Below are 24,269 nucleotides of genomic sequence, written 5' to 3'. Positions count from 1 at the left end.
TTGATTTTTTTTCCCAATAAATTTCTTTACATACAATTGGCTAGATTATGAGTTTTGCGTTAGACTTAAAAAGCAGCGTTGGTTGGTCCTAACGCTGCATTTTAACGCCCGCTGGTATTACGAGTCTTGCAGGTACAGGTGTACCGCTCACTTTTTTGGCCAGACTTGGAAATACCGCAAATCCACTTACGTAAATTGCGTATCCTATTTTTTCAATGGGACTTGCATAGCGCCGGTATTAAAAAGTGAGCGGTACACCCTCTCCTGTCAAGACTGGTAACGCATTTTAAAGTCAGTAGTTAAGAGTTTTATGGTACAACGCCGTAGCATAAAACTCTTAACTAAAGTGCTAAAAAGTACACTAACACCTATAAACTACCTATTAACCCCTAAACCGAGGCCCTCCTGCATCACAAACACTAAGTTTCTTTATTAACCCCTAATCTGCCGAACCGGACATCGCCGCCACTATATTAAATATATTAACCCCTAAACCGCCACACTCCCGCCTCGCAAACATTAGTTAAATATTATTAACCCCTAATCTGCCGTCCCTAACATCGACACCACCTACCTACATTTATTAACCCCTAATCTGCTGCCCCCAACGTCGCTGCCACTATATTAAAGTTATTAACCCCTAAACCTAAGTCTAACCCTAACTCTAACACCCCCTAACTTAAATATAATTAAAATAAATCTAAATAAAAATTACTATAATTAACTAAATAATTCCTATTTAAAACTAAATACTTACCTATAAAATAAACCCTAAGCTAGCTACAATATAACTTATAGTTACATTGTATCTAGCTTAGGGTTTATTTTTATTTTACAGGCAAGTTTGTATTTTTTTTAACTAGGTACAATAGTTATTAAATAGTTAATTTATATTTAATAACTACCTAGTTAAAATAAAGACAAACGTACCTGTAATATAAAACCTAACCTAAGTTACAATTACACCTAACACTACACTATAATTAAATTATTTCCCTAAATTAAATACAATTAAATACAATTAAATAAAATTAGCTAAAGTACAAAAAACAAACACTAAATTACAGAAAATAATAAACAAATTACAAGATTTTTAAACTAATTACATCTACTCTAATCCCCCTAACAAAATAAAAAAGCCCCCCCAAAATAAAAAAAGCCCTACCCTACCCTAAATTACAAATAGCCTTAAAAGAGCCTTTTGCGGGGCATTGCCCCAAAGTAATCAGCTCTTTAACCTGATAAAAAAAGTACAAATCCCCCCAACATTAAAACCCACCACCCACACAACCAACCCTACTCTAAAACCCACCCAATACCCCCTTAAAAAAACCTAACACTAACCCTTTGAAGATCACCTTACCGGGAGAAGTCTTCATCCAACCGGGCCAAAGTCCTCAATGAAGCTGGGAGAAGTCTTCATCCAAGCTGGGCGAAGTGGTCCTCCAGACGGGCAGAAGTCTTCATCCAGACGGCATCTTCTACCTTCATCTATCCGGCGCGGAGCGGGTCCATCTTCAAGACATCCGACGTGGAGCATCCTCTTCTGACAACGGCTAATACGAATAATGCGAATACGCATAAACTGTCCCTTTGGGATTCCCCTTATAAGATGAGAAGGATGATGGCTATGTGCCAACAAGATGCTATTTGTCGCTGTTTGTTTATGAAAATTTTCTGTCACCATACAAAACCTTAGGGAATTTCCCTTGCAAGAGGTGTGTAGCCTGCAGATTTATGCTAAAAACAAAAATCTTTTCAGTTGGAACAGAAAGAGAATATTAGATTAGATATTTCTTTAACTGCAACTCAGATGGAGTAGTATATTTACTCAGTTGTAGCTGTCCCTATTTTTATGTAGGTAAGACTAAAAGACTACTCAAAGACAGGATTCTTGAACATAGAGACGATATTAAAAATAAAATACAGAATAGTAGTGTAGCAAAGCATTTTGAGGTATTTCACACCTCTAGTCCCGATTGTATGAGGGTGACTGGCATCGACAGGGGTATTACCAGTGGTAGAGGTGGTGATAATGATAAAGTCCTTCTACAAAAAGAATGTAGATGGATCTATGACCTCTCTACCACTGGTGCTAATGGCTTAAATGAAAGGTTGGACATGGCCTGCTTTTTCTAACTAGTAAAATTCTAATAGATAAGTCTTTTTGAATGTGTAGTTAGCAATTGAAAAGATCTTTTATATAGGTCTTCGATCATTATGGTAAAATAAGTTATAGAAAGTTATTTTTCAATATATATGACTTTATGTAATTGTTAAGGTTTTAACGTTGTTGCTTAATTTTCACCTCCCACTCTGGGCGGAGTAAATGTGAAGTTAAAATCGCTCACAACACCCATTGTAACCATCAAGCCCTGAGGTAACCCCGTCTCTCTAGTGATAAGGGGGTGAAACGCGTGTTGGCATTGGCTGGCCGCTCCACGTAATCTGATACGCTGACCTGGTTGCTTTCATGGTGGAATAAGTTTAGCGTGCTGTTTCTCTTTTGGAATAAGTCCACACAAGGCAAATTTACTTGCAGTCTGTTGAAAAGCATTTTAGCTTGGTCCGTAAAGCAGAATTTATGAAGAGTTGGTGAAGCATTTCTTGGATGGAATCACAAAGATTGGTAAAGTTGCTAAACAGGTACAGTTGACAGAGGGGTACGACTATACAAGCTAAGTATACTCCTGCACTTTCGCTAGGCTCATATATCTTTTCAACTAATACATATCATTCCTGCTATTAATGACTGATGCCACTTCTGTTGCTTCACGCTAAAAGATAGATACAGTTGACAGAGGGATATCGTATTTAAAGGGATGTCCTCCTGCATCTTTATCTTTTCCTACTCTGTTCTTGATTTATCTTTTCTGCTGTAATTTGACTTTGCGAATTTCTGCTGCTTACTTACAACAGTTTGGCTTAAACCTTGTTTGGAGGTCTCATTCATGTTGATAATTTACACTCCTCCTATAAGCACATCTTGACCTGTAACATATCTCAGCCTAATGTCACTATCCCTTTAAGACTTCCTTCCCTGACTGCTGGTTTTGGGCAGTATTTACATTCAGCTTGCCTGCCTGATTAATCATTCATGCACCTGATTCCCGCAGCCTCTTTTTAAGCCTTCTCAGGTCTAATGTGCTGGGCATTAACTTTGAAGTTGTGATCCTGAACAACAGAGGTCTGTGACTGTTTCCTGCATGAATTTACCAACTATTTCAAGCTACAGCATTTTCTATTACCAATGCTTAAAATCATCAAATCGCAAGTATCCAAATAATTTCATTCTGTTTCCTGGACTCTGCTACTTAACAAACTCTGAACTTTATTATAAATCACAAGTATGCTTTTGGTTATCATCACTCTCTAATTACAACAACAGCATCTTACTCAGAACTTTATAACTATTTCTCTGCTACAAGTTGTCATTGCTGAAATATCCTGCTGCAAATATGTTAACATATTCAGAACTCTGCATCTATGTGTTCAGTTAAAAGCTTTCATGTGATTCTGAGTCTGACTATGTAACTGAAGAGGATGCTTTCATAGATTCAGCAGAAAAAATTCAGACCTTTAAAGATTTAAAGAGACAGAACTACTGTTCCAGAATACCATCTACTCCTCCTGTTTGTGATTCCTATCCTGGTGATACTGATTCTGAGTCTAAATATGTCAACAAGGAGGAGTACTTCACAGATCCAGCTGAACTGGCATTAGACTGGTATGAGCGCAACTTTAATTTGCCACAAACTCAGACAAAACCTCAACCTATTGGCTATAATGACATCCTTGGTTGTTATATTTACAATATGGATGATACAGACAGCTCCCATCATGAAACCTCTCATGGAAATACTGATCTTCCTATTTCTGATATTCCCATGGATTCGTTAGATTGGACAGATTCAGAGCCGGAAGAAAAGACATCTGGTTTACAGACTGCTGTTTGGAGAAAAGGTCCCCTCAACTACTATGCTGATTTATTACATCAGAATTATGCATCCAGTGATGAAGAGGATTTCTGTTCTCAACCTTACTACAAGCCACAATGGCAGCAAAAGAAGCCTCATACTGGGAAGAAATATCAGTCATCTAAGCTCTGTAAGAAAAAAAAAGAAGAAGAAAGTATTTCTGCCTACAGAAAATCAGAAGTGCAAAGAGGAAACTCAGCCTGAATCTCCTGTTTCAGTTTCTGTTGTGCCAGACCCTCTCTTGCCTCATGACACTGTCAACACTAAGCTGGATGTTGTCTCTAGTCACCTTCAGTCTGTTCTTAAAGCATCTAATGGTATCTCTTCTCAGACTCTACAACAACTACAAAAACTGTTTCCAACTATTGGTTTCTTGCATCCCACTCATGCATCCTCAATGTCTATAAATCCTGTGCTAGAAACAAAAGATAATTTTGTTCCAGATATACAATCTAACAGTTTACCAGAGATAGTCCCTGGAGAATTTAGCTCTGATATTCAAACTCAAATAAGTATGCCTGCTGAACCCCAGACAACTTCTCAGTCAGAATCTTGTGTCACAATTCCTCAGCATCTACCTGAGTGTGGCATATTTCAGTACACTTCACCTTCTCAAAATTCTTCTGTTACTGCATCTAAGAAATTGTTTCCCTTGGGAGATACTTTGCACCAACCTACATTTTCTACTACATCAGTTTCCTGTACAGGAATTCCTGATACTGAATCCTGTGAGGACAACATTGAACCAAGTTTGCAAGTGGACATTCTTGACCCTGAAACTTGTACAAAAGTTCTTCAAGAAGATTCCCCAGTGGACAATCCTGTCCCTGTTTTTCATGATGATACCACTAAACCTGGCATCAAGGTGGACTCTCCTGTTTTTGACCCTGGTATGGGTATTCCTTTGTTTAACCCAGAAATGGGTGTAATAATACTTGATCCTGAAGATAGCCATGCCCTCTGCTCAGAAGAGAGTATGGTTCTTGGCTCTAAAGTGGGTCTTGTAAATTCTTCGTTTGTGAACCCTGAAGAACGCCTCGCCCTCTGCTCAGAAGAGAGTATGGTTCCTGGCTCTAAAGTGGGTTCTTTTTCTTTTTCTATAGTTGAACCTTGCCCTGGCATGGGCATTCCTTCACCCGATCCTACTGAGGATATTCCTGAACCTTGCCCAGATGTGGGTATTCCTGAACCTTGCCCTGGTGAGGGCATTCCTTCACTTGATCCTATTGAGGATATTCCTGTACCTTGCCCTGATGTGGGTATTCCTGAACCTTGTCCTGGTGTGGGCATTCATATACCTGTTCCTAGTGAGGACACTCTTGATTCCGAATCCAGTAAGGAGACATTTCATATTGAATCAGAAGATGGCAAGAACTGGACAAATCTTGCACTCTACACTCCTATCTTCTACTTCAAAGAAAGCCCTGCTATTGGGTTAGAAGTGGCTATAGCTTTTTCTTTTGGAGTATATCTAATCCTCAGACAAGAGGTTAATTCTGAGGATACTCAAATCTCTGGCACAAAGGTGGATAATCTGGTTATCAATCCAGAATGCTGCATCTCTATTTCTGATGTTGAGGAAAGCCTATTCATATGTCTAGGACTGGGTGCCTTTTCATTGGCTGTGTACATGGTCATCTATTTTGAAGAACATCCGCCTATCAACCCTCAGGATGATTCTGTGGTAGGAAGCTCATTGTATGTTACGTTCATGCATTCTCACGATGACTACAAGAAAGATGACTTCAAGTTTTGCTCTCATCATTATCAAGATCTTTTGATACCTGAATTCCATGGCCTTTGCTTCGTCATTCAACTTTTTCAAGAGATCTCCAACCCTCCTTTCTTGATTTCCGATTGGACTCACTACCTCCATACACCTACTACCGGTTCTCCATATCATTTGTGTTCTCTCTCCTTTTGGATTGTGTTGGGTGCACGGAGGTCGCCTTTAAGGAGGGGGATCTGTAACATATCTCAGCCTAATGTCACTATCCCTTTACGACTTCCTTCCCTGACTGCTGGTTTTGGGCAGTATTTACATTCAGCTTGCCTGCCTGCCTGATTAATCATTCATGCACCTGATTCCCTCAGCCTCTTTTTAATCATTCTCAGGTCTTATGTGCTGGGCATTAACTTTGAAGTTGTGATCCTGAACAACAGAGGTCTGTGACTGTTTCCCGCATGAATTTACCAACTATTTCAAGCTACAGCATTTTCTATTACCAATGCTTAAAATCATCAAATTACAAGTATCCAAATAATTTCATTCTGTTTCCTGGACTCTGCTACTTAACAAACTCTGAACTTTATTATAAATCACAAGTATGCTTTTGGTTATCATCACTCTCTAATTACAACAACAGCATCTTACTCAGAACTTTATAACTATTTCTCTGCTACAAGTTGTCATTGCTGAAATATCCTGCTGCAAATATGTTAACATATTCAGAACTCTGCATCTATGTGTTCAGTTAAAAGCTTTCATGTGATTCTCCAATATATGCACAAACAGCAATTAATGCCTAAACTTGCAGCTTGTTTATCACCTGTGCTTAATACTGACATACAGCTTTATATAATATTATGTACTGTGAACCTGCAACAAACCTTAGTTTGCATCTAAGTGTCAATCTTTTACCAGTTTACTCTGAAGCCTGAACATTTCACATTGCTATATTTTCCACTCATTGAATCCTGCAGCTACTCCTATTAACTAACTATAAGTCACAGTGAAGCCAAATTATATTGTATACAAATGTTGCACTCTCCATTTATTCTACAATAACTTCTAGCAACTATGAATCACAGAATATCATCTATCCACGTCCAGGATACTTTTCCCCGGGTCAGGGGTTGGTGTCTTCAAATCCCTACCACTGCCCCGAGGGTCTGTGTCCTGAGCGCATGTACACCGGATCATGACATGACCGGAGGATCTTCAACTCACTGAACAGCACGTAACGGATCACTTATCTGCTGAACTTTTTACTAAGATAAATTGTGCTATAAGAGCACAACCCCATGAACTGCATGTACTATTAATTTATATGTGAACTTGTAAATATGTTTCTCTCTTTGCATTGAAAGTGTGTTGCATTTAGAGCTACATGCAACAGAAATGTTGACTTTAGATTCTCATTGTCTGATCTAGTCAGGTGATTTTGCACAGCAATCGACTAATGTCTCTAATAGTTAACAGTTAAACTAAAACCCTTTTGGGTCTGTGACTTTGTTATGGAGGCTTTCTATTGCTGTGCACATTCATTTGCAACATTGTAATGGGCTTATTATAGCTTTATACACATTAGAGAGCATTATAGTTATGATTCAGATTGTCACCTCATTTGGACCGGTCCTTGAAACTTATTTGTTTTAATGTTAAAGGTTGTTTTTGCACATGCACTTTGACCTTTCTATATATAATTACGATTTTAGTAAACTCCAGCTTGCTCTGGATGCTTTCAGTGGCGTCACTAGGGTTGGTGTCACCCGTAGCGGTAAGTTATGGTGTCACCCCCCCCCAGAAAGCAGACACACACAAAAACACAGGCACACACACATACAAACACTCAGACACACTTAAAAACATACTCAGATGCACACACAAACACTCGGAAACACACTCAGACACACACACACAAAAACACTGAGACACACACACACAAAAAAACTTAGACACACACTTACAAAATATGTAAACCGCACTGCATTAATTATAAAGCGCATGCCTAGAGCTGCTCCCTGGCTCAGCAGAGCATCAAATGAAAGATAAACAGAGCACTCTAAAAATAAATCACTAAAGAAAAGGTTTAGGCGCAAACTATGAAAATTCTGCTCTCTGACTCTGTTCCAAGCCTGTCAGTGCACAGCCCCGGGCCGCGTGCCTACCGCTTCTTATGGCCAATCACCTCTGCACTCTGCCCACCCCCAGACCCCGCCCGCCCTCCTACCTGTTCAGTATGAACTTAGTGTACCGTAACCGTAATGGTCTGGTGGGCATCATACGTGGCTCCTTCACTTTAAAGACAGTGTCAAACAGTCATGCGGTCAGGTGCCAGGCATCCCCTCATGATTTGCCAGTTCCCGTTTAGAGAGACAGCACAGCAGTGAGTGACTCCACTGCTCCACATGTCACTGAGCAGTGAGCACAGATAGGCAGGCAGGTTTAGGCTAGCAGCGCAACTTTCCAAGCCTCACGGCACGCCCACAACATTCATAGTGAAATTGGGCAGGGGAGAAGCAAAGTACAAACAAGCAAAAGCAGCCGGGAAAACTATTTGTTGAAATTGCAGCACTGGCTCAAGGGGCAAAAAAATTGTGTGTCTACAACTTCCCCAGTCCCACCAATGTTCACAAATGCCAGCCCCTCTAATAAAAAAAAAATCTATGCATCTCAACATTGTATTTCTTTGAATTTCAATAAAATAAAAAATATTTTTTTTTTTTTTGGTGTCACCCCCTGGAGGGTCTCACCCCCTGGAGGGTGTCACCCGGGTGCGGCCCGCCCCCCCTAGTAACGCCACTGGATGCTGTAAAATCTATGAGCTTGAACTCAACACGGTGTATGAATAAACAAAACATTGTTTCAAATTTAAAAATGTGTTGGCTATCTAATTTAAAAGAGTGCTGAAATCCCAGTCTTTTTAGGTGTATTTTAAAGCACCTTAATCTTCCTTATTATGTATTTTTTTATATATATATATTATTATACATATATATATTTTTATTTGCTTTTCTTGTTATTATGATTGTCATTCCCGGCTTATATCACACTCACTTATGTACTTAGTTATTTCATTGATTTACTCATCGCATTCATCGCCCAATTGGGTACGATGCATTAGTGGGTGTGTGATATTCCGCTATTTCCATTGGCTAGTTGTAGGTTTAAATAGAGCAAGATACTTTACTTGTTATATAGCCTGATGAAATGGCAACCTGTGCTGAGAAACGTGTTGCTGTGCAACATATTGTCGTAGGTACTACCTTCCGATTGGCCTTGTTCCTCCTGGTTTGGAGACGTCATCTGAGATAAGCCCTTCCATGACTCTGCTGCCCTGCTTGAGTGCGTGAGTCAGCCGACTGGCTCTGAAGCCTCGGTTTGTCCATTAATGCACTGGATGTGCAACGTCCTTTGCGAGTACCCAGCTTTTTGCTTACACGCTTTATGTTTCTTACGATACTACACCATAGGCTCCTCTTTTCTCTTTGTCTCGTAGGACATTGCTTCTTGTATATTTTTGTCAGGATTGGTGCTTTCAACTTTGCTAGTATTCATATGCTTTACATACCTACGCTTATGTCGGCAGCACATTGCTGTGTATATGCATTGTCTATAATAATAAACCTTCAGTTGGTTTTCCATCCTGATTGGTTAGAGTCACACACCCATGGATGACGGTGGTATTGCATGCTGCATTGCCATAGCAACCATGATGACTGCAGCCCATTGGTTCTCTGTGACATGTGACTGCACCACTACCTAGGAAGTGTGTATGTTTGTTCTTGGTGGGTGCCGTGGCCGTGTTAGCGTAACCTTATGGTATTCTGATCGGATTTTGATTACAGTTGCACATTCTCTGTGTAGTTGGCTTTACTTTCCACAAGGTATGTTGATAACAAAGTATCGTCAGAGTTATGACATGATGTATAATTGTTGTCCTGTTTATATGATCGTGTGCCTACATTGATTATCTCTGTTGCTTGTTACATTTACCCTGTCACAGATTAGCACAGTTATATTATCATTGAATGTTTATATTGATACATAGACTTATATGTTTATAATATATTGTACACTTATGTTTACTATGTGATCAGGTGTTACCATGACAACCATTTGGCTTTTTTTGGTCCTAATTGGGGGTGGGGTTTAGCTTGTTTGTAGTTATCTATTGCTTTGCATTTTATACACTGTGTCTGAGGAAGGGGATACTTTGTCCCTGAAATGTCACTTACTTTTCACAATAAAATTTGTTTTGGAAAGACCAGAGAGTGCAAGTTTTTTGTTTGCTGTATTCATATTCTCCACTAGCACTCTGGCAGTTGTTGGATTAAGTGAGAATGCTCTTACTGTCTAACTATGGATATATATATATATATATATATATATATATATATATATATATATATATATATATATATGTATGTATGGATATATATATATGTATGTATGTATGGATATATATATATATATATGTATGTATGGATATATATATATATATATATATATATATATATATACAGGTGGCCCTCGGTTTACGACGGTTCAATTTGCACCGTTTCAGAATAACGCCCTTTTTTTGCTATTGAAAAGCATTGACTGCTATTAAAAGCATTAGCACATGCATACATTAAAATAGCCAGTAGGTGGAGCTGTCCGCTTGTGTTGCAGCAAACACATGCAAAGAAAAGCAAGCCAGACATGATCAATGGATCAGCTTTCAAAGGAACAAGATCTAGCAGCCACTTCCCTTAGCTGCAGACTCAATGCAGAGAACTGTTTGCAGAAAAAGGCAAGTAAAAAACGTTTTTGTTAATTAAACTTAGTTTGATGATGATACAGTCTGTTGTGTGATTAAACACAGGCAGGCTAACCAGTGTATAACCAGACCTGAGCAATGGATCCGTTTTTAAAGGAACAAGATCTAGCAGCCACTTCCCTTAGCTGCAGAAAAATGCAAGTAAAAAAACGTTTTTCTTCATTAAACTTAGTTTGATGATGATACAGTCTATTGTATGATTTTGTTTTTGTTCATTAAACTTAGATTGATGATGATACAGTCTGTGTTTGTGTGATAATTTTATTAGGTGTGGTTTAGCAAATGTTTTTGTTTATTAAACTTAGTTTGATGATGATACAATCTACAGTATATTCTTAGGTTTATAATTCTGTTTACCATTTAAAGTCTTCATTTCAAAGCTTTAAAAATAATGTATTAGGTGTTACTTATGACAATTTTGAGAGGGGCCTGGAACCTAACTCCCTCACTTCCCATTGACTTACATTATAAACTGGGTTTCAATTTACAACGGTTTCAATTTACAACCATTCCTTCTGGAACCTAACCCCGGCGTAAACTGAGGGCTACCTGTATATATATATATATATATATATATATATATATATATATATGCATATAGCTTTCTATCCATCCAAATAAGATACTAACAAACACATCCTTCTAATATTAGAAGGACATGGAAAGAAAAGAATAGTCCCATAACTAGTTGTTAAATTATCTATTTTACAAGCACAAACCTGCTATTCAATTTAATGCATTTAACTTGTTTAAAAATTTCTTTAAAAATCAACATAGCTCCAGCAGATAATGAGTGTTAAAGTCTTGTATTGTACCAAAGCTAAGGTTGACCTAGATACAGCCATATAATGCATTTTGGTAGTGTGATTTAGAGCTGTACAATTCTGAAAATGTTAATTAAGGGTTAATGGCGAGGCTATGCAGTATAAATTTGAAGTCAAAATAATATCTGTACATATTATTATACGTTGTCTACATAACAACTTTTGTTATGTCCCTTTAAGAAATGTGTAGCGGGGATTTGCTAGATTAAAGTGACAGTCTAGCTTAATTTGCTATTTTCATTATAATATCTATCATTCATGTTTTGAGAAAATTGTAATAATATAGCTTAGTTATTATTTTATTGTTAGTTGCAAAATAACATAGGTAGATTAAATGATCTTTAAATAAAAAATTATAGCTCATTTTTTCCACATTTAGACAGAGCTAGTTTTTGTATGCCATATTGATGAGAGATTGTTCACTCTCGTGGAGTCATTTAATAGTCTGTACTGATTCATTAAAAAGCTCTGTCAATGGATGGAGATAAGTGGCCAGTTTACATAGGCTTACATACAAGGTCCTCACACAGGTCAAATGTATATTCATATAACAGGGTCCATTATGCCAAAATGTGGAATGGGTAAGAAAGTTAATATATATTTTGTGGAGACTGTCCTTTTAAATGTATATAACATTTGACGGTGTCTAGACTAACATATTTTAATTTACTCTTATATTTAGACACGACTGCATCTAAATCTTATTTTCTTCAAACATTACCTATGCATATTTACTATTAGAATAGTGTGTATTACATGCATTCATCAATGAGAAGAACAATATTCTAAAAGTAAATATGTAAATATTTAGTTGTTGTTAATCGCTTGTGATGGCTATTTTAATTTTAGTGAAAGGGACATGCAACCCAAAGTTCATCTTCCATGATTCCGACAGAGCATATTTAAAAAAATCAAACATTCGATAATCACATTTGCTTCATTCTCTTGGTATCCTTAGTTGAGAAACCAATCTACATAGGCTCATGAGCTCAGGAGCTATCTGCTTATTTGTGGGTGGGTGGCCAACAATGCATAGTGGCAATGGTTAGCCAGATGTCTTCAGATACTTCCCAGTATTGCATAGCTGATCCTTAAAATAAAATACACCATGAGAATGATTTTTATAAATTAAGTATATGTAAATATGTAATAGAAATACATGCTCTATTTGATTTATGTGAGATAATGAAAATAATTTATAGAATAAAATGTCTCTTTAATTTATCAAGGTAATGTATATTTAAAATACAGATAACGCATTTCATCATTTGTGAAATATAGCAGGGTAAACATATCTTTCAACACGAGATTCGCATTTCTGACAAGTAAAATATAATTTCACACACTGTCACTTAGCACACAATCGATGTGCATTGTTGGGATTGTAAATACATTTTCAATAAAAGAACTGTCAATACTTGACAATGAGCAACAATATTTATTTAACAAAGGTATACAATATTAACATTTGGGATTATAATAAATTATCAACAGTAAAAAATAAATTGAACAATGTTACACTTGCACATCTGTTGATCAATATTAAACTTTTCAAGAAACATTTACTAATGTGACTGGGTAATATTTACTTTAAGGATATTAGCTCAAATATATTTCAACAGTAAAATGTAAACAAAATTGCTTACTATTTAACGGATGCCGTATATTATGTATGCGTCACATACGCATTCCATTCTCATAAATTCTAAAGAAAAGTCTACAAGCCAAATGTAATCATAGCACCCCTAGGAGGTATGTGTATATAAGTTAAAAAGATATGAATCCATGAACCATTAAGTAATGACCAATCAGAGTTCATCACACAAACAGTCAGTATGGCCTCACAGACATGCTTACAAAATTAAATTTTTTATCCAATGAGATGTACAGATACCGTGTCCCATGGTGTATCTCGTGTTTATTTCCCCATATAAAAGTCCATTTCACGTAGCCATTTTTGTCAGTTCTCTAAAGCATGTTTGGCAATATGGTGCTTCCCAGGTTCAACAGAGAAGAGAGTGCGGCACTGGTCTACGCCGTTGAGGAGTTTTATCCTCAGCTTTATGGAGCTGAGAGGAGGTCGATGACTGTGGCAGTAAAAAATGCCATCTGGGCATCTGTCGCCATCTCAGTTAATGGGGTTTAAGACGTCCAGAGGACACCCTTGCAAATGTGTAGGAGATTCAGAGATATGAGGTTGAGTCTGTGTAATAAAGTCCGCCTCATGAAGGAGTAGACTCGTGCCTGCCGGAGAGGTGAGGATCCGGGCCCACCCCCTACAGAAACTAGTCCTCAAAGAACATGAGGAGACTTTATGTATTCCCCTCTGCATTTGCAAGTGTGCGGTCCTCGATCCCCTCTCAGCCCCCAGCTGATGCTCCAGAGACTCCCGACCCGGAGACCAGTGCTCCTCAAATCGGTGACCTGGGAGCAAGCGGGCTGAACAAGGTAAATATCAGACTTCATATAATATTTTAATATTTGAGTACAGGTGGCCCTCGGTTTACAACGGTTCAATTTGCACCGTTTCCGAATAACAACGTTTTTTCCAGTCATGTGACTGCTATTGAAAAGCATTGAGAAGCAGTGCATTGATTAAAATAGCCAGTAGGTGGAGCTATCCGCTTGTGTTGCAGCAAAGATATGCAAGCCAAGCAAGGTGAAATTAATAAGTTTAACCAGACCTGAGCTATCGAGCAGCTTGCAAAGGAACAAGATCTTCCTGTCTATAAATCAGTCCAGATTGGAATGCATAGAAAGAACTGTTTACAGAAAAATGCAAGTAAAGTCTGCATTGTGTGATTATTTTATTAGGTTTATAATGCTGTTTAGCAAAAAATTTTGTTAATTTAACTTAGTTTAATTATATATTCTGTGTTGTGTGATTTTTTTTATTAGGTTTATAATGCTGTTAAGCATTTAATGTCTTCATTTCAAAGCTTTAAAAATAATGTATTAGGTGTTACTTATGCCAATTTTGAGAGGGGCCTGGAACCGAACTCCCTCACTTCCCATTGACTTACATTTTAAACTGGGTTTCAATTTACAACGGTTTCGATTTACAACCATTCCTTCTGGAACCTAACCCCGGCGTAAACTGAGGGCTACCTGTATATATTTAAGCAATGTGTATACAGTCATATTTTCAACATATCTCGAATTCACAACAGATGTTAACTAGGATGGTATACATATGAATTGAGATTTGTCAAACATCATATAGGAATAATGATATTTCTTGTGCAATGACGATTATGCTTCACAGAGATTAAACGGAAGTGCACATCCAATGAACACCCTATCCTCCACCATTTTATCCTTTGAATATCGATAACTACATAACTTGTAAATATTATTTAGCATCATTAAATATTTAAAAACATATTTAAATATCGTAATACACACAATTGTTAATAAATTAAAAACAGATCTAAAATATACTCATCACACTACTAGATCCAAATAAATAATAACGGATGCGCAATTACGCTTTTAATTATTGCGCAATGCTCATGGATAAAATAATTGAGCAGAGACGTGAACATGAGTTTGCTGTTATAGTGGCATTACTTTAGGCATGTTGGTCAAATGTATACATTAATTTGTATACATGTTACTAATACAGTATCATGAGTTTCAAGATTAAAAATAAAATGATCTATACAGTACTATGAATCGAAAGTTATATAATGAGAGATACATGTCTAACAATTGATATCAATGCAAGAATACATTAAATTAGTTAAAGGGACAGTCAACAACATACATTATTTTCATAAACATACTGTACATAATACATTTATTTCTAAATATATTATTATTGATAAAATAACTTTTATTATAAACTACTTTTTAAATCTGTGATTAGCTTGTATGTAAGCCACTGCAGACTGACCCCTTATTTATTTATTTGGACAGGCTTGCATTTAGCCGATCAGTGCCCTCTCCCTTGTAAATCCATGTGTGTGGTCACAATGTTATCTGAATGGCAACCATGAACTTACACCCTCTAGCTGTTTAAAAGTGCAAAATGCATTGAAATAATCTTGCCATTTCAAGGATATTGATAATAGCATATGAGCAGAATAAGTTTTAGCTTGCAAAAAAGAATACCAAGAGAACAAACACCGTTTGTTGTTACAAGGGAAGTTTAAATTATGTCACAATTACATTCCCTGTCTAATTAATGAAGGTTTGATTCTGAATAAACTGTCCCTTTAACCTAAGAGCCACACTTCAAATTTTAATGAAATAACATGTGAGACTACCTAGGATTATGATAAAATTCATGACAGCAACATAAATACAAATATATTTTAAATCAAATTCGATTTGAAGTTAAGTATAGAGATCAAAGTAAGGATTTGAATAAAATGGTTGTATTATTTGATTCACTGTCCATTTAACACATGGGTTCATTGATTCAACCTTCTAGTTTGATAGTGCCTTGATAAATGGACCAAGCAGAGAGTTAAAACATTGAATGAAATGGTAAATATCAATCCTTCATAAACATATATACCATTTTCATAATAGTTGGGATTAAGTAATCATTTTATGGCAAATACAAACTAGGAAATCATCTCTGCTCATTTATAAATACATTTTACCAAACAATGAACTCACATCTCATATGCTTAGATTCTTTATTCTTTTAATTAAGATAGCAAGAGAATTAAAAATTCATGATTTAATGAGTAAATTATATATTATATTTAAATTGCATGCTATTTCCAATTCATTAAATTAAAATATGGAATAGACTATTCCTTTAGAGGGACAGTCTCAAATATTGTATTGTATTTATATAAAGATACAAAATATCTTTATTACCCATTACACTGTTTTGCTGAAACAATACTGTGATTTAAATAACATCTTTCCCTCTAGGATTACCTTTACATATAAGCATATTCTAACAGCACCATGATGACATAGTTTTAAATATATCTTATGTCTTGCATTGTGATCAATATGTGTTGTGTCAGCAACAACATTACTGTACATTGCACAGTTATCTATATCTACCACATGTATTATCCTATAGTTGTCACCAGTTGTTATTCAAAGTGCTAAATGTCTGTCTGGATTGATTTTGAAACCGGGACAAATTGATATTTTGAAATGTTCGATAGATGAATATGATAAGAATCAGATCTCAAATATTTAAACAAATAGTACATCTGTGAAATACATCATTTTCTTTTCACTCACCTTAATGAACTAATAAATTTAATTTTCATTAGTGGTCTAGTCTTCACATTTCAATATATATTATTTTGACTTGTTTACAATATGTTTTTATTCATGCAAAATATGTATTTTTAAAACATATGTACAAATTGTGTTACATAATTTATATTTATATCATTAATAGTTGAAGTTACTTTGACAATCCCTGAGGGATCCGGCACCATTCCAGCCCTGCCTGAGCAGGATGATGGTAAGTCCATTTCAGTTGCAAAGTCCTACAAAAAAAGTGTGGGAACTCACCAAGACATCCACCCCAAGCAATTAATATTGTTTTATATACACACACAGACACAGACTGTATGTATATGTACATAATCTATACACTTTGGTTAATGAAAGCAAATTAAAACCAATGAAGGGTTGAATGGTTGCCTTTGGCCTGAGACTCCTCCTCTGTCACAGAGTCTCACCCAATTAATGTGCAATAGTCCTATTTCTGCTGAGGGGAGCTAAATAACTCCAGAGCAAGCCTCACAGTAATGTAAACACCATGTGCTCCACACTGTGCTGGGTGATCACACAGAAGGACGTACCACTGACAGGCTTGCATTTAGTGTACTGTAGGAAGTGTTACTGCCCATTACTAGAGAATCTCAATATCCCTCCAACCAGTCTGTGCTCCAGCTCCTCCCACCGGTAGCAGCAGCTGTGTTTACTGAAGAGTTTCTGTTCTCTGTCCAGAGGGAACTTAGTTCCTCCTGCAAAAATAATGCAGGAACTCTGTTCCCATGCGTTCCTGCCCGACGTGACCCATGGTCCATTTACTCATTCATACATCATTATAGGTATATTCCCCAAAGATTTGATGATCATGATTATGATGGAGCATTCCATTTGAATAAACCTTATTATGTACTCCTCTAATTATATATTTATTTTAGTAGTTTAATTGTAAAATATCAAAGCTTTTTAGTCTACACTTTTGTACTTCAGAAGATGGATAGCACATGGTGATTTTTGTATAAATTAAGGCAACAATCATCCAGCGATTCACACATGATAAGCATTAAATGTTCCATGTACTATGCTTTTGTTCCTGATTTATAAAATACAGATAAGTACATTTAAATATTGATCCGAGAAAATTATATATTTTCTTAAAATTCCATGCTCCATCTGATTAATGAAATGCATTAATTTTGTTCAGTATCTCTTTAATGCAACATTGATGTGTGTACTTGAGCACCAGTAACACATGTTTGAAATATTAGATTTTAAAGTGTATGGAACATATTATGTTTTACAGATATGGATGTTATATGTGTGACAGAGAAGAATGTTGTTCCCTTGGTGTCTGATGGTACGTCAAATATATATATTACAACACCCAGCGCTACGGAATTTGGCGGCACTATACAAATAAATGATAATAATAATAACGTGTATTTTTTAGAAATTGTATTTTTGGATAAAAATAAAGTCTACACCTTGGGCCTGTTAAAATATATTATCACATTAAGTTTCAAATACACTACTGCCCCCCTTTGTATATCATGCAGCAGGAACATACGGCCAGATTATGAGTTTTGCGTTAGGAGCTATGCGGTGCTCACAAGCAGTTTTTTCTCACCGCTCACTTACCTGCAGCGCTGGTATTACAGGTTTCTACAAACCTGGCGTTAAAAGGCAAGAAGTGAGCATAGAGCAAAATTGTGCTCCTTACCGCACTCCAATACCAGCGCTGCTTAAGTCAGCGGTGAGCTGGTCGTACGTGCTCGTGCACAATTTCCCCATAGACATCAATGGGGAGAGCCGGCTGAGAAAAAGTCTAACACCTACCAAAAATCTGCGTAAAACTCAATAACGCAGTCCCATTGATTCCTATGTGGAAACACATTTTATGTTTACACCTAATACCCTAAAATGAACCCCGAGTCTAAACACCCTTAATCTTACACTTATTAACCCCTAATCTGCTGCCCCCAAAATCGCCGACACCTACATTATTCTTATTAACCCCTAATCTGCCGCTCTGGACACCGCCGCCACCTACATTATACTTATTAACCCCTAATCTGCTGACCCCAACATCGACGACACCTACATTATATTTATTAACCCCTAATCTGCCGTCCCCAATGTCGCCGCAACCTACCTACACTTATTACCCCTAATCTGCCGCCCCCAACGTCGCTGCCACTATATTAAATGTATTAACCCCTAAATCTAAATCTAACCCTAACCCTAACACCCCCTAACTTAAATATAATAAAATAAATCTAAATAAAATTACTATAATTAACTAAATTATTCCTATTTAAAACTAAATACTTACCTATAAAATAAACCCTAAGCTAGCTACAATATAACTAATAGTTACATAGTAGCTAGTTTAGGGTTTGTTTTTATTTTACAGGCAAGTTTGTATTTATTTTAACTAGGTAGAATAGTTACTAAATAGTTATAAACTATTTAATAACTACCTAGCTAAAATAAATACAAATTTACCTGTAAAATAAAACCTAACCTTAGGTACACTAACACCTAACACTACACTACAATTAAATAAATTAACTAAGTTAAATACAATTAAATAAATTAAATTAGCTAAATTACACAAACCCCCCAATAAATTACAGAAAATAAAAAACAAATTACAGATCTTTAAACTAATTACACCTAATCTAATAGCCCTATCAAAATAAAAAAAGCCCCCCCAAAATAAAAAAAACCCTAGCCTAAACGAAACTATCAATAGCCCTTAAAAGGGTCTTTTGCTGGGCTTTGCATGGGGGGGGGGGGGGGGGGGGTTATTTTGATAGGGCTCTTAGATTAGGTAAAATTAGTTTAATGATCTGAAATTTATTTTTTTATTTTCTGTAATTTAGTGTTTTTTGTTGTTGAAATTTAGCTAATTTAATTTAATTTAATTTATTTAATTGTATTTAATGTAGGGAATTTATTTAATTGTAGTGTAGTGTTAGGTGTTAGTGTAAAATAGGTTGCTTTATTTTACAGGTAAATTTGTATTTATTTTAGCTAGGTAGTTATTAAATAGTTAATAATCTAGCCGATAGAAATTAAGATTTTTTTTTTTTTAGGTATAAATTGACATGAATGACATCATGATGTCACAGCCATATTACATCCAATCACATAATAATCATATTATAATGGATGCAGACAGCTCGTTATGTCATCAGTGGTTTGAGCTTGTCAGCCATTTCTAAGTATACATAAAACATAATCATGTGGAAATTCCTTGCTTTCATTTCATAATGCATGATCTGTAAAGGGTGCACAAGTATGTTTGCATATTCATGTAAGCTTTGTTTTTAACATAATTTATGTGTAGACTGTCCATTTCACTAAGACAAACATTAATATTTCTCTAACCTAAAATGTTTAATTCTGAATGTGTCTATTAATATTGGGATGGACATACATTTAATCCTAATGTAAAAGATATATTCAAAAAACATACTATGAAAATGTAATGTCAGATAGCATTCTATTCTTAATAGTTAATAGGAAAGGTCCTGTCTACTGTGTAAATTTTTTTAATAATAATTGATTGAACCATCAAGGTTTAAAACAATTATATTTAACATTAACAATGCAATCATCTTAATATATTTTGTCATCAGTGATTACCTTGTTTCAAAGCTTATGTGGAGTGGCCATTTATATTTGGTCATATAACACACTTCTATATTATCCAATTAGTGGACTCTCATAAGTCAATCCAAGGGCATGTGTCTAAAGGTACTCTATGTTGTTCACATTTAATAATGCACTCTAGATTTGATCCAATGACAAGTACATCACATAAGAGACGGACCTCTATGACTTTTCAATATCAAATGCATACATGTGTACTGATATATATTATCAAAAAGAGAAATGTAATATTGTAAAATCATAAAGATTAACACATAACGGGGATTTTGCAACATATGCTTTTTAATGTATGGATCAAACGTTCAAGAAAAAGTACCAGTGAGCAAACATTAGAGTTTCAATGATCAATTTCAAAAGTATCGAAATTATACTTGCTTCAAATCAATTAAGACCTTTAAAACATAGTCATTATTGTGACTTTGTCTAATTTGTGTTCAAAATAAATAATTACATATTTCAAATGATGATGAATATTCATTTGAAATGTAAATAATATATTTGTATATAATATATGTATTGAAACAATTGTATTATATATTTCATACAATCACCCAGCCACACCTTCCCAACCTCCCCCCTGCCCCCCTCACCACTCTTCCCATCATTCACGTCCTGCCCCTTCCCAACGTCGCCCCCTCGCCGCTCTCCCCGTCCTGCCCCTTCCAAAGCTGTCCTACCTGCCCAGGCCCCATCTTCCCCACCTGGGCCTGCCCCAACTGCCCAGGCCCCACATTCCCCACCTGGGCAAGCCCCAACTACCCAAGCCCCACCTTCCCCACCTGCCCAGGCCCCACATTCACCACCTAGGCGTGCCCCACCTTGTTCCATCCATCCTCCCCGCCAACCCATTTTCCCTAATCCTCACGTTCCTCTGCCTGGGTATTCTGTTCTCCTTCCCAGCCACAGATGAAAGTATCATTCCAAATAAACATTAGACCATACATTCTTAAAGGGACATTATACTGATCTAATTATAACTAAATTTAATTTTAATTGAAAACTTTATTTATAAAACTTTTATTTCTGATATGAATGTAAATGTTTCATATTTACATTCTTTTAAATTATTATCAACATGTTTTTAAAAAAAAAATTATATTGTCTAGAGGCTCCAGCTAGACTGGAGGGAACCATGCTGAGTTGCCATCAGCGGCTTGGAACGATGCAGGATTCCATGTTTCTGCATCTGCGGCTTAATCGCATTATGCTAATGTGCATGAGCCAAATAGAGGCAAGGCTGCAAGCTGCAGCTGCAGAAACTCAGGCTGAGGAATGTGAGGAGGATGCCCCAGAAAGCGGAGAGTCCGGAGATGCCCCAAGAGAGCAGGAGTAACTCCTCCGTCCATTTTTTTGTTAATTTGTTGCCTGTTGGCTCTGTTCTTTAGTTTTTAGTAGTTTTTATTTTTGTGCCTGTTGCACTTTGCTTGCCCTTGTCATATGGCTCCAAATGGACTGTGTTGGCCTTTGTTTGCTCCTGTCAACTCCCTTCAAGGACTGTGATGCACTATGTCGCCTTGTCAGATGGATCCAAAGGGGCAGTGTTGGCCTTTGTTTGTCCTTGGCAACTCCCTCCAAGGTCTGTGATGCACTATGTCACCTTGTCAGATGGTTCCAAAGGGGCAGTGTTGGCCTTTGTTTTTCCTTATCAACTCCCTCCAAGGACTGTGATGTACTATGTCACCTTGTCAGATGGCTCCAAAGGGGCTGTGTTGGCCTTTGTTTGCCCTTGTCAACTCCCTCCAAGGACTGTGATGCACTATGTCACCTTGTCAGATGGCTCCAAAGGGTCAGTGTTGGCCTTTGTTTGTCCTTGTCAACTCCCTCCAAGGACTGTGATGCACTATGTCACCTTGTCAGATGGCTCCAAAGGGGCAGTGTTGGCCTTTTTTTGCCCTTGTCAACTCCCTCCAAGGACTGTAATGTACTATGTCCTCTTGTCAGATGGCTCCAAAGGGTCTGTGTTGGCCTTTTTTTGCTCCTGTCAACTCCCTCCAAGGACTGTGATGCACTATGTCACCTTGTCAGATGGCTCCAAAGGGGCAGTGTTGGCCTTTGTATGTCCTTGTCATCTCCCTCCAAGGACTGTGATGCACTATGTCACCTTGTCAGATGGCTCCGAAGGGGCTGTGTTAGCCTGTTGCACTTTGTTTGCCCTTGTCATATGACTCCAAAAGGACTGTGTTGGCCTTTTTTTTTTGCTCTTGTCAACTCCCTCTAAGGACTGTGATGCACTATGTCACCTTGTCAGATGGCTCCAAAGGGGCAGTGTTGGCCATTGTTTGTCCTTGTCAACTCCCTCCAAGGACTGTGATACACTATGTCACCTTGTCAGATGGCTCCAAAGGGGCTGTGTTGGCCTTTGTTTGCCCTTGTCAACTCCCTCCAAGGACTGTGATGCACTATGTCACCTTGTCAGATTGATCCAAAGGGGCTGTGTTGGCCTTTGTTTGCCCTTGTTAACTCCCTCCAAGGACTGTGATGCACTATGTCACCTTGTCAGGTGGCTCCAAAGGGGACTGTGTTATCATTCTGACTTATTTGCCCTATTATATTATTTAATTATGTTTTATGACCTTCATAAATCATATTTATCATAATAAAAATAATCTTTTAATTTAGATGGCTCCAAAGGGGCTGTGTTGGCATTTTTTTGCTCCTGTCAACTCCCTCCAAGGACTGTGATGCACTATGTCACCTTGTCAGATGTCTCCAAAGGGGCAGTGTTGGCCTTTGTATGTCCTTGTCATCTCCCTCCAAGGACTGTGATGCACTATGTCACCTTGTCAGATGGCTCCGAAGGGGCTGTGTTAGCCTGTTGCACTTTGTTTGCCCTTGTCATATGACTCCAAAAGGACTGTGTTGGCCTTTTTTTTTCTCTTGTCAACTCCCTCTAAGGACTGTGATGCACTATGTCACCTTGTCAGATGGCTCCAAAGGGGCAGTGTTGGCCTTTGTTTGTCCTTGTCAACTCCCTCCAAGGACTGTGATGCACTATGTCACCTTGTCAGATGGCTCCAAAGGGGCTGTGTTGGCCTTTGTTTGCCCTTGTCAACTCCCTCCAAGGACTGTGATGCACTATGTCACCTTGTCAGATTGATCCAAAGGGCTGTGTTGGCCTTTGTTTGCCCTTGTTAACTCCCTCCAAGGACTGTGATGCACTATGTCACCTTGTCAGATGGATCCAAAGGGGCAGTGTTATCATTCTGACTTATTTGCCCTATTATATTATTTAATTATGTTTTATGACCTTCATAAATCATATTTATCATAATAAAAAGAATCTTTTAATTTAAATGTTATATTTATTATTTATTTATTAATGTCATATCTAATAAAAGTGATTTTTTGTTAATAATTTTTAAATGATGCTGACAACACTAATTTCTTTATGGATATGCATTTTATTGTACTTTTTAATATCTAATTTTGTTTTACTCAACATAGACATATAATATATTTAAAGCAGACTATAATCTGGATGCTGACAGCACATATATTCCAATTCTCATGAAATCTTATTTTAGTAGTAGAACATACAAAATCTTGCACACATATTTTAGATGAATAATCTCTTTCTATGATGTTTTATTATATTTGATTATCAAACAATATATTGCTTGCTATAGGTAACATATAATGTATAAACAATACACATTTTTGTGATGTATATAGTAGCATTATTTCTATCTTAAACCTTGATGCTTCATGAATATTTCCTAATCTTACTATTCTAATGAAATATATATTTATTAACAACAATGGATTGTATTTCACATATCACATTTTCACATTATTATGTAATCTAGCATTACATTATGTGAAAATGTGCATTACATAGAACAAACATGCTTGCTATTTAACAATATATCACATGCTAGTTTTTTAAATACATACAAAGAGAGAAGCGCTCTACCAGGAACGAACAACAGCTCAGTGGCTTGTTCTATGGCGATTTACCACCCGGAAGCAGCCTCTTTTAGACCAGTGTGCTTTTCACAGAAGAAAACTTTCCTGAAGTATATCAGTCTGATCCCGCCAAGTAAGGTCAG

This window comes from Bombina bombina, chromosome 2, assembly GCF_027579735.1.
Source record: "Bombina bombina isolate aBomBom1 chromosome 2, aBomBom1.pri, whole genome shotgun sequence".
NCBI lineage: Eukaryota > Metazoa > Chordata > Amphibia > Anura > Bombinatoridae > Bombina > Bombina bombina.
Note: the sequence above shows the minus strand (reverse complement) of the source record.